At 40.5% G+C, this 17,048-nt stretch overlaps 1 protein-coding gene across 2 annotated transcripts in view; it reads left to right on the plus strand.

The window, feature by feature from the left end:
- Positions 1-1,512: 1,512 nt before the first annotated feature.
- The window catches only part of sema3d (sema domain, immunoglobulin domain (Ig), short basic domain, secreted, (semaphorin) 3D), a 368,459-nt gene continuing 352,923 nt past the window's right edge, over positions 1,513-17,048 (plus strand). The window contains exons 1-2 of one of the 2 annotated variants that reach the window (XM_068059611.1): positions 1,528-1,572; positions 1,913-2,068. The gene's annotated coding sequence lies outside the window, so the exon portion shown is untranslated. Of the gene's footprint in view, positions 2,069-17,048 lie in introns of both variants that reach the window. The other variant, XM_068059610.1, reaches the window with a different exon arrangement.

Genomic DNA, 17,048 nt, shown 5'->3' on the forward strand with positions numbered 1-17,048 from the left:
AACTCACAGCCTCACTCGGCAGCTTCACGTGCAGCACTTGTGGCAGAACCTGCCTCTCAAGGATCGGCCTTCACAGCCATCAGCAAAGGTGCACCAAGAGAAGACACCCCACCTATATGGACTGTTTTCTGCATGTCCATCATCTTTCATAGATGGATGGATGCCAAGAACAAAAATGATCCAACAGGGTGCAGATATATTCATAAAGAACTGCAGTATACGTATCTCTTGAACACATACACACCATAAAAAACATTCTTCAAAATGCACGCAGATTATAGACTTGCTGAGAACCATATGCACACATAGAGACACACTGATTAACATAGAGGCATATAGATATGCAAATCACTTGTGTTCAAATTAATAAACATAATATATTCAAATTAAATGCCTCAGTCTGTTATTTTGGCAAGCATGTTAACCTGTTTAAAATAAATGCCTTCGTGCCTGCGTTACAACAATAGGCTGAGGAATTTCACGTGAATGTGTTAAAACTTTATTGATAATAATATACCACTGCCACATATACATAAAGCTTCCAATGTGTTAGCTTCCCTCTCCAGGTTTCCTTATTGATGCAGATTGTCATATGAGAAAATACAATTCTCTCTCACCTAATTAATTACTGAATGAGCTCTGGTCACACATATTGTTTTTCAATGCATTGTTTTATTAAACCAAATGCAAACCTTAAACATTTGTTAAACTAAAGGGCACTAACTCCACATGAAAGTAGTAAAAAAATCTTTAACAATTGTTCAGAAACTGTTCGTGCAAAGAGCTAAATTGAATCAAAAAGCATCATGTCTGACCTGTTACCAGGTGATAAAGTTCGTGTCTGTCTCTTTTGGTCACTCAGCACAAAGAGAATGAAGTTTGCCGATTCTTTTGCAAGAAGGCAGTGTCCCTTTAAATAGCAATGACACCGCTAAGGCGGAATCCTACAGCAAAACATTGGGAGCAATGAAACTTTCTCTTAAAACAATTTCCCGATTGCCTGACACGAGAATACTTTGAAATAGAAACGTATTGACCTGTAAACATCGTTTTGTAATAAATTCTACAGGAACCTTTGAAGCTGTGAAATTATAACAATGTGCTTTAATAACGGTAGTGGAAGAGAAATGAGAAAGCCTTAAATTAACCTGCCTGCACTGGGTTTGATTTATTCCAGTTTGGGAGCAGTGATAAAGGGCGGTATAACAATGGAGACCATCCCATTCTATATCAAATATAATTAGGTTTGGGAAATTATAACGACATATTCTGACATTCTCCGGTACAGGTCTTTAAGCAAATTGCTCGACCCTCCCAAACTGGGAAAGTGCTCGCTAAATTCCGGAATGAGCTGGGAAACAAGTTTCAGTTTTCTTGGAAAAAGTTCATCACGAGGACGTGCACTTGGAATGGTTTTATTCCTGTCTCCCCCCTACCCCCGCCCCGTGGAAACTTTTCCATCTTTGAGGTCCTCCCAGTTGTCAGGGATATCTCACAATGAAGTATTGTCAGAAAGTGCTCGGCGGCTCTGGAAAAAGCACAGGTTTTGGCTGAGACACCCAGTGCAATTCTGTGAGCGGCGCTCCTCTGTCTGCCTTGCTTCTTCCCCGCCCTGTAGGACATTACACAATTATAATCAGTGCCTCATATTTACAGCCAACTTGGTTTGTTGACAGACAGGGGGAGGGAAAATGAATGAATGAGTGAATAAACTCCAGCTCAAGGTATGAAGAGAGACTGCACGTAAGTGCAATTTCAAACAGCCTAGAGGGAGGTGAAAAACTAGCTCTGCCCAGATTCTGAGCTAACAGACGGAATCTGCCGGTCCCCAGCCGTAATGATCGCCCTCCTCTGAGACCAATTAACTGCTTGTATTTTTTTGGACTGGTGAGATTTCTTTATTCGTGTCCAGGTTCGCGGCAGCGCCATCCATTGATCGTCTTTTGGGCAACTTGGAGTTTCATCTGACACTTGGGCACATGCTGGCGCCATCCCTGCTAACCCAGCACTGCATCTTCAGCCTGCCGGCACCGAGCTGCTGATCAACTCGCTGCAGTGGAGCAGGGAGGTAATTATTCAGTATTTCGCCGCCTGTCCCTTTCCTCCGCTGCTTATTGTATAACGTTCACTGATTAACGTTCACTGAAACTACGCGATTCTGCACGATAGCTGTAAATGCAATGTGATTTCATTTACCACTTAAAAATAATTAAATAATTGTCGTTTCTTATTTCGAATATAATTCATTTACATAATAAATCAGGTATTACTTGTAAACAAGGTGCTAACAACACCGTTTTTGATTAAAACACTACTACCTGATGCAAGTATCTTGCACTTTGTGTTTACTTTAATCACCGAAATATGTTTCTTTTTTAAAAATCACTTCAAGTTGTTTTTTTTTAAATCACAATACAGTACCTGTTGCAAATAGATTTATCTTAGTGCCAATGTTAATGCAGGGAAAAATGTTAACTATTTGACTGCAGCCTGCTGAAATCCTATCATTCCATGAAGTCTTTCAGTTAAAGGAAATCCATGACTGGTAAAACTAAACTTTCAGTGGGATCTACATCTTCCACTAGCTCAGCAGATAAATGCACTGTGTACAGTAGTTCACAGCCTGCAGCTGACCTGGGTCAGGGTGACAACTTGAGTGTGTCACAGTTTAAAAAGGAGGGAGATTTCCACTTGGAATAGTCATCCAGTGGCTCCTGTTAGAAGTCCAGGTGTGTGGAGTTTTGATCAGGATCGGCTGTGATGGTCAACTTGGTCGAATAGCCCAATGGCACTAACCTTCCAGGCTGGAATATGACAGGAAATGGGGGAACTAGAGGGAATGGAATAAATAGTTGGACTTCCCAGTGTACACAGTAGTTACGAGAGGAAGTCAAATAGGATATCAATTAAATAGCATAGGACAGTATACTGACTCACCCAAACATGCAATCGCATAGTGACAGACCTGTGTGTTAGATTGTGTGTTAAAATTTTAACACAGTAACATTTTTATAGATAACAGATGGCAAACCCTGTACAAATGGCTATTCTACTTATCCTTTCCAAAGGGGTGCTGATTTGCTTTGATGTGTTTTACTGCTCTGGAGCGATTCAGGATCGAAGTCTTTCAAACATATTAACTGGAAAAGTAAATCACTCTTTCCGCTGCTTAATTAAAAGGAAACAATTTTTATGTGTAATTTAATGCAGCATTATTTCATAAATTGTATCTTAAAATCTGAAGTGTGGCTTGTTAAATGTTGACCTGGTTTGCTGAAGTTTAGAGGAGTTCAAGTTTTGCTTCTGTCCCTCATAAAAGCTTCTCAGGATCTTGAAATCTCGTTAAAATGTGGAGTTTCTGAAATTAAAGTTGAGGGAAGAGGACGAAAAAACATCCCAACCAAATTTACGATTACAAATCTAAGCAAAATCCTAAATAAACACTGTTATTTTTAGGCAGCAATGTGATAACATACCTTGGTGAGAAAAACAAAAGGACATCTGTAGATTATCACTTAATAATTGCCACTGAGAGATATTTTGGGTAATTGTTGATAACTTGTGGGAGGAAAATTATGAGAATTTTACACACTGTTATTTGTCAGGAGTAGAACTGATGTTTCCTTTTGTCATCATTTGAGAGCCTTTAGTGAGGTAAATGAATGTTCTTTCATTTTATTTATTATTTTCGTTCTTGGTCAACTCATGGAGAGTTTTTGAAAGGCTAGGAAGGAAATATTGTGTAGGTTTATTCTGTTTCTGGTGGATTCCGCAGACTGAAATGTGGAGTGTTGTACAGAGAGATCTGTTGGAGCCCTACTGTAGTGTTTTTCAGTAGAATATGTTCTAATTAAAGTAATCTTTGATGGGGGATAGTACACTTGAAATGGCTCCAATTCACTTTGGCTTTTCCATTAAGAAATTCTTGATTTGCTTATGACCTGGCTTTACTGCAGCTTTTGCACAATTTGATGCAGTTCTGATTTTGCATCTTTGCAGAGTGCTGTCTAACTGTCTCCTGCAGTCACTAAACTGAGAGCAAGAGGTGGAAGATCATCTCAAATGGAATATTTAAGTGGGACAGGTGCAAATAGAATTTTAAAGCATTCCCGGGGGGTCTATAGGAGCTGTTTGTACTTCATTTTTAGTTTTGTGGAGCCTACTGTTCTGTCATTTCATCAGTCTGTTAAAGTTACTGTAATTCACACGTAACGTGTAAAACTCCACTTGCCTGATGGAAAAGCGATGTTGAGCCAATGGTAGAACTTAGGTTAGTTGACTTTTTCATGCTCTGAGCAGGTAATCCAGCCAGGCAAGCATTGTTGGCAGTGACATCTTTCAGATGAGACATTAAACTGAAGCTCTATCAACCTGTTCAGATGGATACAAAGGCACTATTGAAAGAATATTCAAGGGTGTTGCCCAACATTCACCTCCTCAACTAATATAAGCAGGACGGGTTCTGGTCATTTATCTCATTTGCAGTTTGTGGGATCTTGCTGGCTGCTGCATTTCCTACAAAACCAAATATAAGAAAGAATTCATTGGCAATAAAGCATTTTGGGACATTGTGAGGACATAAAAAGCACTTCATAAGCAAAATAATTTTCTTTTGATTGCCTCAATCTAATAACCACAACATTAAAGAGCAAACGAATATCAGGGAATATAACATAACTGATGCATGAAACAGAAAACTAGACTTTTCAGACATGAAATTAGAAAACACTTCAACACACAAAGGCTGGTACAAGTTTGAAACTCTCTCGCAAACAGCAATCGATGCTAGATCAATTGTTAATTTTAAATCTGAGATTGATATAATTTTGTTAACCAAAAATATTAAGGGGTATGGGGCAAAGGCAGGTATGTGGAGTTAGGTCACAGATCAGCCATGCCTTCATCAAATGGCCAACAGGCTCGAGGGGTGAAATGGCCTCCTTGGATTCCTAAAAAAAATGAAAGGAATCACAGATGAGTCCCAAGTATGATAAAAATCCCAGAATTCACTGTATCTGAATTTGAGGCATTCAGTCATCATAAACCAGGGGTCCTAATCATTAACCTATCAAATAGAAAGCATGTTGATTATAAACAAGGCACATTTATAAAGTGTGGACCATTATCTATATATCAATCAGCCAGGTTGCATCAGAAGCGAAATGAACTTTTTTGTTATCTGAAATATTGGGGCTGATTTGCCTATCCCCATGCATGTAGCGCAAGTCATCTGAGCCTGCCTATATTGCTCGGTTCTGTCGTGCTAGGTCCCCTCCTGCCAAGAATGAGGCACATTAATTTTGTCATGAACATCGATTTTTAAGTGTTGTGGGAGTGGGGAAATGACTTGTTAAACAGACCAGCCATGGATGGAAAAGACATTTGCATATTAACAGACTGTACTTGGAAGGACAGAGGACCATTCCCCGACACATTCAACCCACAATGGATGTTGATCACCGGACAGTAAGGGGGTGGGGAAGCACATTGCAGGGCCTGCTGGGGTGATGCAATCCACAGGGGCCAGGACTTGTTAGACCAGCTGGTCACATGACTAACTGGCTGTTCCAGTTTTTTGAACTAGCAACATAGAGTTTGAACTCAGAAAGACTGTTTGCTCCTGGACTAAGATCTCTCCTATCTGCTCCCATCTCTTTCTCACAAGCCTCTGAATCCACTGAAGACACATGAACCCAAGAGAGAAAAGTCTCCTACAGTGAACAAAGTTTAAGAAGAATACTGGACCCCAACAAAAAGCAAGATCTACCTACAATCAAGGACTCTACAGTGAGCTCGAAGAACCGTAACAAAAACTCTTCAGATATTGCTACAAGTTTTTCCACTTTATTTTCTTTCTCTTTGCTGTCTCTATTTGCATGTGTGTATCGTGTATGCATGCTAGTGTAGGCACATCGTGTATCTGTAGGCATCAACCGAATTAGAGTTTAAGTTCAAGTTTTCTTCATTAAACCTAAGAAAGCCTGTTTGTGCTGGTTTCTTTGCCTTATAATTGGAAAGCAGTGAACAAGAATTCACCAAGGGGGCGCTAAAAACACAGGGTCTTTAAAATTTAAACCCTGTTACGGTAAGACGAGGTGAAGGCTGAAAGGGAACCCTAGACCCCTTTCTCACCTGGTCGTAACAGTGCAGATCACCTAAGTAGGCCTGACATAAGACCAATAAGAGCAGCCAAAGATCTCTAAACCCAATGATCATCCTTCCAGCACTGGTTTGACAAAAAAAGACTTATCGTTTTGAAGCCTCCACGTGCTTGCTCAGGTTGTCCTATCTGAAGGGGCTGGGCACGGGCAGTAAGATGCACTAAATGTGAGTGTCGACTCATTTAGATGTCTGCTATCAGAAAATGAGGTGGGAAATGTGGTGATGTCACATATTAGCAATCTGTCATTCCCCAGGAAAATCCGAGAATAACCCACTCAGTGAAAAGTGGGCTATGTTTAGAACAGTTCAGCCATTTTCTTTTACTTCTGGATCAAGAGTTCTACAAAATGGGGATAAGTTAACAATAATTTGTACCGTTTAGAAACCTACAGTTTTGCTACAGTTGTACAAGGCATTGATGAGACCACATCTGGAGTACTATGTACAGTTTTGGTCTCCTTACTTAAGAAAGGATATAATTACATTCGAAGCAGTTTAAGGAAGGTTCACTCAATGGATTCCTGGGATGAAGGGGTTATCTTATGAGGAAAGGTTGAACAGGTTGGGCCTATACCTATTGAAGTTTAGAAGAATGAGAAGTGATCTTACTGAAACATATAAGATCCTCAGGGGACTTGACAGGGTGAATGTTGAAAGGCTGTTTCCCCTTGTGGGAGAGACTAAAATTAGGGGGCACAGTTTAAAAATAAGGGTCACTCATTTAGGACAGAGATGAGAAATGTTTTCTCTCAGAGGGTTGCTATTCTATGGAATTCTGTTCCAGTGGAGGCTGGATCATTGAATATTTTTAAGGCTGAGCTAGATTGACAAGGTAGCCAAAGGTTATAGCAGCTAGATAGGAAAGTAGAGTTGAGGCCGCAATCAGATCAGCCATGATCTTATCAAATGGCGGAGCAGGCTCGAAGGGCCGAATGGCCTACTCCTGTTCCTAATATGTACATAGGTACCAGTTATGTCTTTAATTGCTGTAAAATTTCACTGAACATTTAATTTGTATCTGAAAACTAATGGTCTCTCAGGTCAAAGAGATTTAATTGCAATTGTTTTTGGGACATGTCTTAAAATTGGATTATCCTTGAGTTGAAGAAGATAAAAAAAATCAAAAATTGTTTTACATCTGTGATTCATCACTCGCTAGCCATCAGTTGCATAGTCAGCACAGAGACTGGGAAATGGGAGGGACACAGAGCGTGAGTCACGCCAGACCATTAAATAGTGACTTTCGAAGTTTAATCATATGGCCAGTGCACAGACTGGGAAAGGAGAGAAATAAAAAAAAGACTTGTATTTATATAGGGTTTTTCACAACTTCAGGCTGTTGTAAAGTGCCTTACAGCCAAGAAAGTACAAGACACTGTAGGAAACGCAGCAGCCAACTTGTATTTAGCACGGTTAGTCATACAGTCATACAGCACAGAAACAGGCTCTTCGGCCCACTACGTCCATGCTGGCCATCAAGCCTATCTATTCTAATCCCATTTTCCTGCACTTAGCCCATAGCTATGGCATTTCAAGTGCTCATCTAAATACTTCTTAAATGTTGTGAGGGTTCCTGCCTCTACCACCTCTACAAGCAGTGCATTCCAGATTCAAAACCACCCTCAGGGTGAAAAAAGTTTTTCTCAAATCCCCTCTAAACCTCCTGCTCCTTACCTTAAATCTATGCCCCCTGGTTATTGACACCTGTGCTAAGGGAAAAAGTTTCTTCCTATCTACCCTATCAATGCCCCTCATAATTTTGTATACCTCAATCTGGTCCCCCTTCAGCTTCTCTGCTCTAAGGAAAACAACCCTAGCCTATCCAGTCTCTCTTCATAGCTGAAATGCTCCAGCCCAGGCAACATTCTCGTGAATCTCCTCTGCATCCTCTCCAGTGCAATCACATCCTTCCTATAGTGTGGTGACCAGAACTGTGCACAGTATTCCAGCTGTGGCCTAACTAGCGTTTTATACAGCTCCATCATAACCTCCCTGCTCTTATATTCTATGCCTAAACTAATAAAGGCAAGTATCCCATATGCCTTCCTAACCACCTTATCTACCTGTGCTGCTGCCTTCAGTGATCTATGGACAAGTACACCAAGGTCCCTCTGACCCTCTGTACTTCCTAAGGTCCTACCATCCATTGTATATTCCCTTGCTTTGTTAGTCCTCCCAAAACACATCACCTCACACTTCTCAGGATTAAATTTCATTTGCCACTGCTCTGCCCATCTTACCAGCCCATCTATATCGTCCTGTAATCTAAGGTTTTCATCCTCATTATTTACGACATCACCAATTTTAGTGTCATCTGCATAAATGGCAATGTGATAATGACCAGAAAATCTGGTTTTTAGTGTGGTTGTTTGATGGATAATTATTTGACATGGGCATCAGGGATTTTTTCCACCCGCATGAGAGGGCAGACAAGGTCTTGGTTTAAGATCTCATCCAAAATACAGCACCTTTGAAATTGCAGTACTAGAGGAGTATTGCAACATAGACTGCATACTCAAAACTCTGGAGTGAATCTTGAGCCCACAACCTTCTGACTCAGAGGCAAGAGTGCTACTCACTGAGCCTTGGCACAGAGTACATCACTCCTGAGCTCAGTGGTATTGCCACCATAGAAACAGGGGAAGGAAAGGGACACAGAGGGCGAGTCACCTGCAGTCACCCTTGCAAACGTCTGATGGTCGACTCAGGAATATCACCGGCAGATCCCGAACATCAGATCATTGGGCACTTTTTGCTGGAGTCAGTTCAGCGGATGGGAGAGTTTGAAAGAATGATTTAAAAAATGAGTAAGGAAAAAATTGAATCTCCACCTATTTCAGACATCATTTTGAAATGAAAGGAAAAACTTCAAATGTGGAAAATTTATCATTAAAATAGAAAATTCTTAAAATACACGGCAGGTTCATCAGCATCTGAAAGGGATTAATTTTCAGGTGGAACTCCTCGTTCAGACCTGCTATTTGGAGGCAGGACAGCACCTATAAATGAGTTTGAGGTCATCCTTTTGATCTGGAGACAGCTGCTTTGTGGGTTGTATCTAGGTTGCTTCAATTTTACATCCTATGCAACATTCAAAACACTTTTTGTGATCTTGCAAAGCTAATATTTTTGATGTTTTGGAGGCAAGTTACATTTTTACTATTTTAACATTAAATTGCACTATCGATTTCAGGTTTTGAGCTAACCTGTGTGCTTTGCTTTAATTGCAATTTTCCTATTCAACTATCTAAATTAAGGGTTTAATGGTGCAAAATGTTCTCCCCATGTGATTTTCTCTCTCACTAAAGCTGCACAACTCCCTAGAGCAATTAAATTCAGATTCCACCTGGCCTCAGCACAGAAAAAAACACTATAAAAGCTGACAAGGCAAAACATAACTCAGAATGTAGGAGAGTGGCTGAGGACAGTGAGAAGTCTGAAGATAAAATGTTCTTGCCTGAAGGACAATGCTCTTTGTTTTTGTGATTTAGTAAATAGCTAGCCATAGTCATAATTTAGAGCCAGTAGTTAGCATAGTCTTGTCTTCATTAGTAAAGATGACTAGTACTCAATTTCTGTGCCACTGGGTCTTCCAGTGATGTGACAAAGATTGGTCACTCAATCAGGCAAGTGATTACATCTGTTTTCATATGAACTGTGAGTGTAGGGACATTATAATCTTAACAGATGTTGTCCTAGGAAACATAGGCTGGAATTTTTCTAAGGTGGCTGAAGTCCTGCCACTAGAGCTGAAAGTGAGAGGTGCCCCTGCTTTGGGGGTAGTGGGACCCAGGGCTGTATGCTACCAGTAGTAGCAAATTAAGGGACAAAATGCCTGTGGATTAGGGAAGTGGCCCTTAATTGGTCACAAGTGGCTCAATTGGCCTTGGTGGATGATTGATTTGTTAATTTTCCCATTAGCAAAATGGTATAGCAACAGAAAGACATTGGATAACCCCCTTGATGCCTTCCAACCCATCCCCAAAGGGCTGGTAAGATTCAGCCCAATGTCTTTTTCTGGATTCCCATAATAGAAAATTCATTTATCAGAATTGTTGTAATAGAGAAGGAGGTCCATCATGTTTGTGTTGGCACTCTGAAGGTGAAATTTACCCAGTGCTACTCCTGCCTTCTCCCTGTAGCCCTGAACATTTCTTCCATTTAGCTAATAATCCAATTCCCTTTTGACTACTTCGATTGAACCTGCTTCCACCACACACTCAGGCAGTGCATTCCAGATCCTAACTACTTGCTGCATAACAAAGTTTTTTTTTTTTTTTCCTTGTGTTGCATCTTTTGCCAATTACCTTTAAATCTGTGCCCTTTTGTTCTTGCCCCTTTCACCAATGGGAACAGGTTTTTTTTTTTCCCCCCCTGTCTACTCTGTCCAGGTCCTTCATGGTTTTGAATCAAGTTCTTCTACCTTCAATGATATATACAGATATACACCCAGGTCCCTCTGCTCCTACACCCTCTCCAGAATTTTACCCTTTATTTTATATTGTCTCTGGATTATTCCTACCAAAATGAATCACTTCACACTTATCTACATAAAATTTTGTCTGTCACTTGTCTGCCCATTCTACCAACCTTTCTATGTCCTTTTGAAGTTCTACACTGTCCACAGTTCACAATGCTTCCAGGTTTACCCTCATCAACCCTCCCTGTTACCTCCTCAAAAACTCTAGCAAGTTAGTTAAACATGATTTGCCCTTAACAAATCATTGCTGACTTTCTTTCATTAACCTGCATTTGCCCAAGTGACTACTAATTTCATCCTGAATTAATGTTTCTAGAAGCTTCCACACTACTGAGGTTAAACTGACTGTCTTGTAGTTGCTGGTCTTATCTTTTTTGAACAAGGGTATACCATCTGAAATTTGATCAGCCAATTCTCCTCTTTATTGCAGTCACCTCAATCAGTTCATCCCTTCACCTAATCTCCAAGAAATATGGCACAAGTTTACTTCTTGTCTCATAATAACTATATTAATTTTTATTTCATATTCTATTTTTCTTGTGATGAAGACCAGCATTGCATCAGCAGGTATTTCATAACAATAGTGGTTTTTAATGTGATTTGATTGATTATTTGGAGTACACCTTGAATTAAGTGCTCCTTTGCAAGCCTTTATTCAACCCAATTTGTGTCAACGTGAATTGGCTTTGGCTTCACTTTAATGGAAATTGTGTAATGTATTTCTGCTGTGAATTCATCTGAATCAAATTTAAGCAAGTGGAAGTATTGGCACATTGACTGCAAGCAATGTGAAACAATGTTTTAAACTGTTCTCAATTGAACTATTTGCAAACCTTTTAACACTTCAATTTTACTGTTTTCAGCAAAGAGCTGGCTTTCCTTTTTTTTTTATTTTCCGAACATTAGATTTAGTTAACATGCAGATGTTGGTGAGTGGAGCCCAACATGTAGGGCTGCAGAGATCTCCATTTTCTCTTACAGACAGTGATGTGGAGATGGTGTTCAAGCTCTGGGTGACAGGTACCAATAGCAAATTACCACCCTAAGTGAATAAAATCACTGCTCGTAGCACAAAAGACTCTATTCAGTGATCATACAATGACCAGAGTATTTTCATATGTCTGTCAATTCAAAGCAGCTCCTTCCACCCTTCCTCAACAGGAGATCTGCAGTGAAAAAATCACTTACAGGAGCATAGCTAGAGTTGGCAGTGGATGATCAGTGACTGTCCAGAATTGCCTGTGAAAGAGCGATATAACTGCAAGAGAGCCTTTGGCGTACTGAACGTGTACTTCAGACAGCTTGATTTCAGATACAGGAACAGTAACTCAGCACATTACCCACCTCGCTGATCACTGATCTGATCCATTTTCAGCAAATATTGTTACTTCAAAATCTATTGTGAAAATCAATCCTTTCTCTCCAGCCACTTATTGGCAGTTGCACAATTCAAACACACAGAAGAGCAATGGAACAGAAAAATGTAATAGTATCACTTCTCATAGGTACTGAAATATTAATATTTAATGTGGAATATGTTACATTGCATTCATGTTAAATTTAAAGTGAGAAAATAGTGGTAATTGCAATCTTAAATAGTTAGGCAGTGACAGATTTTGAATAATTTCATAAGAGAACAGCTACTGAAACATTAGCACTTTTTAAGATATACACTATGAATATTTGTTATTTAAATATGTTCTATATTATGCAATACTCAAGCATTATTTTGTGGGACATATGTGATGGAAACATGCTTGTGACTTAGACACTAATGCTGGGTTGAGGCTACCCACTGGGACCCACGGTAGGTCAGTATTGACTCTGGGTCAGTTTGCTTTCAAGTTGCTATGCTGACTCCATTCAGACAGCAATCATTTGCAAGGAATCTGAGCAGCTGTAAAGATCACAATGTGAACATAAATAATTACTGGCACAATAGGGCTCAGAGGAGCAGGCAGGCATCATGGCATCCATGTGTTGATGCTGTAGCTTACAAGCAATGTAAAAGTGTACAGCAGTCTTTTTATTTAGTTTTGAAATGCACATTGTTATGATGCAAATAATGACAAAAATATATAATCCCATTACCTCTGAGCAGAATGGTCAATCTAAGGAACAGGGAGATCGTGGATGCAGTTAACAGTGATGCATTCAAATGCAAATAACATTTTGGAATACAGTATATGTGAAATTGGTGACACAGCATGTGGTAAGTGTAGAGTGCTGTGGAGGAACAGGTGACTTTGGACTAATAGTTCCCAAAGCTCTCCACTAGGATTTTTCCTCACCACATGTCTGGATCTATTGATAGTGATTGGTTGTTCTGATTAATCAATAAGTATTGCCAATGTATCATGTGACCATCAGGATGGTAGAAGGTGAGCTAGATGAATCTTAGTCTTTTTTTGTCCAATAATTCCTGTGTTCCTATATGCGTGACATCCCCTTTGCAACAAAAACAATGCATATTTCTTTTTGCCTCTGCTCTGCCCCTTCACTTAAAATTGTTTATCAAATCTTTTTTGATTTTCCATGCTAAAAGATTTTCCAAGTGTTTACTGATATTAGATTGCTAATACAAATGAACTCATTGTGCCCCTGATTGGATTTGGAGCCTAGGTGTCTCGGTCTTTGGGTAACATTTGTGCTTAAGGCATTTTTACATTGGAGCATCAGTTAAGAGAGCTTGTCCAACCCAGCCTCCCAGTGCTATTCTCCCTGTTTACACTTAAAACCATTGTCATTCTACATCAGATACCATGCAGAAGTTGAGCTGGGAGATTGGGCAACAGCTTGCAAGACCCATAGAAAAAGTGCATTAAACTGGGCAATTCTTATTCCTAACAACAGTTAATAGTATGAAATACACTGTTTCTGTCCACTGTGGTTCAATAATATAAAACTACCCTAATAAAATCCCATCCCCACTCCCCTTTGAGTTGTGAAACTTTTGCAGTTATTAGATTCAGTGAAAAGTTGACAGATGAGGTGAGAAAAACCACAGGGGTTTATGCATGGGGTTATAATTCCCTGCCACCCAGTTCCTGACTACAAAGTTGCTTTATCCTTAATTGTGAAAATATCTGAAATTGACCATTGTCTTTTCTGTCTCTGAGCTGAACCACGACTGAAGGAGACACCATTGGAGAGTATCTCAATCCTGAAAGGGTTAATCTGTTAATTACTCTATTGTTGAACTTTGTTTTAATTAGTAACATCTGTTCCTTATACATGCTATTAAAGGCAGTCAGATCTAATATAATGTGTAAGCTGGGCTGTTCAAGCATAACGGAAGCAGAGCAATAAAGGTCCTTTATGTACCTTGGGAGTTATGGGTATAAGAGGTTAACAGGCACTGAAATTACCTCCATCATACTGGAAGAACTCTATTAGATTGATGAAAACTACACAACAATTAATCATTTTTGTAAATCATTTTCCTTGTCCTTGTGATGTGTTTGAAAGTAATGATTAGCTTGCATGGTGGCCTTCATATAAATGGCTCAGGAGGGAGTCGAACCACAGTTTTCTTTCATGCAATTACTTGAGTTGAATATATATATAAAAAAAAATGTATATATGGAGTCATTCATTTCCTATGGTGTTGCTTATGGACTAAATGTAATTGTCTCACTCATTGTGTAACTGATCCTGCTTGTTTTGTAACATCTAATCCTAGGGAATGAAGTCGGACAAGTGGTAGAAGTGTCAGTGGGGATAGTGACCATAACTCTAAGATTTAGGGTAGTTATGGAAAAGGACAAAGACAGGCCAGAAATAAAGGTACTGAATCGGGGGAAGGGCGATGTTAAGATGATAAAACAGGATCTGGCCAAAGTGGACTGGGGGCAGCTACTTGTAGGAAAGTCGACATCAGATCAGTGGGAGTCATTCAGAGAGGAAATCGTGAGTTCAGAGCCAACATGTACCCATTAAGGTGAAGGGTAGGACCAACAAGTCCAGGGAACCCTGGATGTCAAGGGATATAGACAGATAAGGGGGAAAAAAAGGAGGCTGATGGCAGATTCAGAGTGCTGAAAACAGCAGAGACCCTAGAGGAATATAGAAAGTGTAGGGGGTACTTAAAAAAGCAGTTAGGAGAGTGAAGAGGGTGCATGAAAAAACACTGGGCAAGATAAAGGAAAATACCAAGGCACTTTATAAGTATATTAAGGGAAAGAGTAGGGCCCATTCGGGACCAAAGTGGCAATGAGTGTGGAGCCGGAGGAAGTAGGTGAGGTTTTAAATGATTACTTTTCATCTGTGTTCACTCTGGAGAAGGACGATGTAGGTGCAGAGATCAGGGATGGGTATACTTGAACATATACTTGGATATACTTGAACATAGCATTGAAAGGGAGGAAGTATTAGCTGTTTTAGCGGGCTTAAAAGTGGATAAATCCCCAGACTCAGATGAGATGTATCCCAGGCTGTTATGTGAGGCAAGGGAGGAGATTACAGGGGCTCTGACACAAATTTTCAAATCCTCTCTGGCCACAGGAGAGGTGCCAGAGGATTGGAGGACAGTGAATGTGGTACCATTATTCAAGAGGGGTAGCAGGGATAAATTAAGTAATTACAGACCAGTGAGTCTAACATCAGTGGTGGGGAAACTATTGGAAAACGTTTGGAGGGGCTGGATTAATCGTCAGATTAAGAGGCAGGGATTAATCAAGGATAATCAGCAAGGCTTTGTCGGGGGAGATCGTGTCTAACAAACTTGATTGAATTTTTCGAGGCGGTGACTAGATGTGTAGATGAGGGTAAAGCAGTTGATGTAGTCTACATGGACTTCAGTAAGGCTTTTGATAAGGTCCCGCATGGGAGATTGATTAAGAAGGTAACAGCCCATGGGATTCAAGGGAATTTGGCAAATTGGATCCAAAATTGGCTTAGTGGCAGAGGGTGATGTTCGAGGGTTGTTTTTGCGATTGGAAGCCTGTGACCAGTGGTGTACCACAGGGATTGGTGCTGGGACCCTGACTGTTTGTAGTGTACATTAATGATTTAGATGTGAATATAGGAGGTATGATCAGTAAGTTCGCAGATGACACGAAAATTGGTGGTGTCTTAAATAGTGAGGAGGAAAGCCTTAGATTACAGGATGATCTAGATAGGCTGGTAAGATGGGCAGAGCAGTGGAAAATAGAATTTAATCCTGAGAAGTGAGAGGTGATGCCTTTTGGGAGGACTAACAAGGCAAGGGAATATACAATGGATCGTAGGACCCTAGGAAGTACAGAGGGTGAGAGGGACCTTGGTGTACTTGTCCATAGATCACTGAAGGCAGCAGTACAGGTAGATAAGGTGGTTAGGAAGGCATATGGGATACTTGCCTTTATTAGCTGAGGCATAGAATGTAAGAGCAGGGAGGTTATGATGGAGCTGTATAAGACACTAGTTAGGCCACAGCTGGAGTACTGTGTGCAGTTCTGGTCGCCACACTATAGGAAGGATGTGATTGTACTGGAGCGGGTGCAGCGGAGATTCACCAGGATGTTGCCTGGGCTGGAGCGTTTCAGCTATGAAGAGAGACTGGATAGGCTCGAGTTGATTTCCTCAGAGCAGAGAAGGCTGAGGGGGGACCTGATTGAGGTATACAAAATTGAGGGGCACAGAGAAGGTAGATGGGAAGAATCTTTTTCTGTTAGTGGAGTGGTCAATAACCAGGGGGTATAGATTTAGTGTAAGAGGCAGGAGGTTTAGAGGGGAGTTGAGGAAAAACTTTTTCACCCAGAAGGTGGTTGGAATCTGGAACTCACTGCCTGAAGAGGTGGTAGATGCAGGAACCCTCACAACATTTAGGAAGTATTTAGATGAGCACTTGAAACGCCAGAGCATACAAGGCTACAGGCCAAGTGCTGGAAAATGGGATTAGAATAGTTAGGTGCTTGATGGCCAGCATGGACACGATGGGCCGAAGGGCCTGTTTCTGTGCTGTATAACAATAACTCCATCGGACATCTTTCCCAGTCTTTCTGATCAACTCCTTCCAGAGCTCTCTATGTGCATGTATGTCTATCTTTCTCTGTCAAAAAGAAAAAGGAAGCATTTGTAAGGGCTGGAAGGCTGGGAACAGACTAATCCCTTGAGGAGTATAAAGACAGTAGGAAGGAACTTAAGCAAGGAGTCAGGAGGGCTAAAAGATGACCTGAAAAGTCATTGGCAAACAGGATTAAGGAAAATCCCAAGGCTTTTTATACATATATAAAGAGCAAGAGGGTAACTAGGGAAAGGGTTGGCCCACTCAAGGACAGAGAAGGGAATCTATGTGGAGCCAGAGGAAATGAGCCAAAGAAAAGGACTTGGTGGATGATGAGCCTAGGGAAGGGAGTATAGATAGTCTCAGTCATCTCATTTATCAAAAAGGAGGAGGTGTTGGGTGTCTTCCAAAGCATTAAAG

Source organism: Heterodontus francisci, chromosome 27 (genome assembly GCF_036365525.1).
Source record: "Heterodontus francisci isolate sHetFra1 chromosome 27, sHetFra1.hap1, whole genome shotgun sequence".
NCBI lineage: Eukaryota > Metazoa > Chordata > Chondrichthyes > Heterodontiformes > Heterodontidae > Heterodontus > Heterodontus francisci.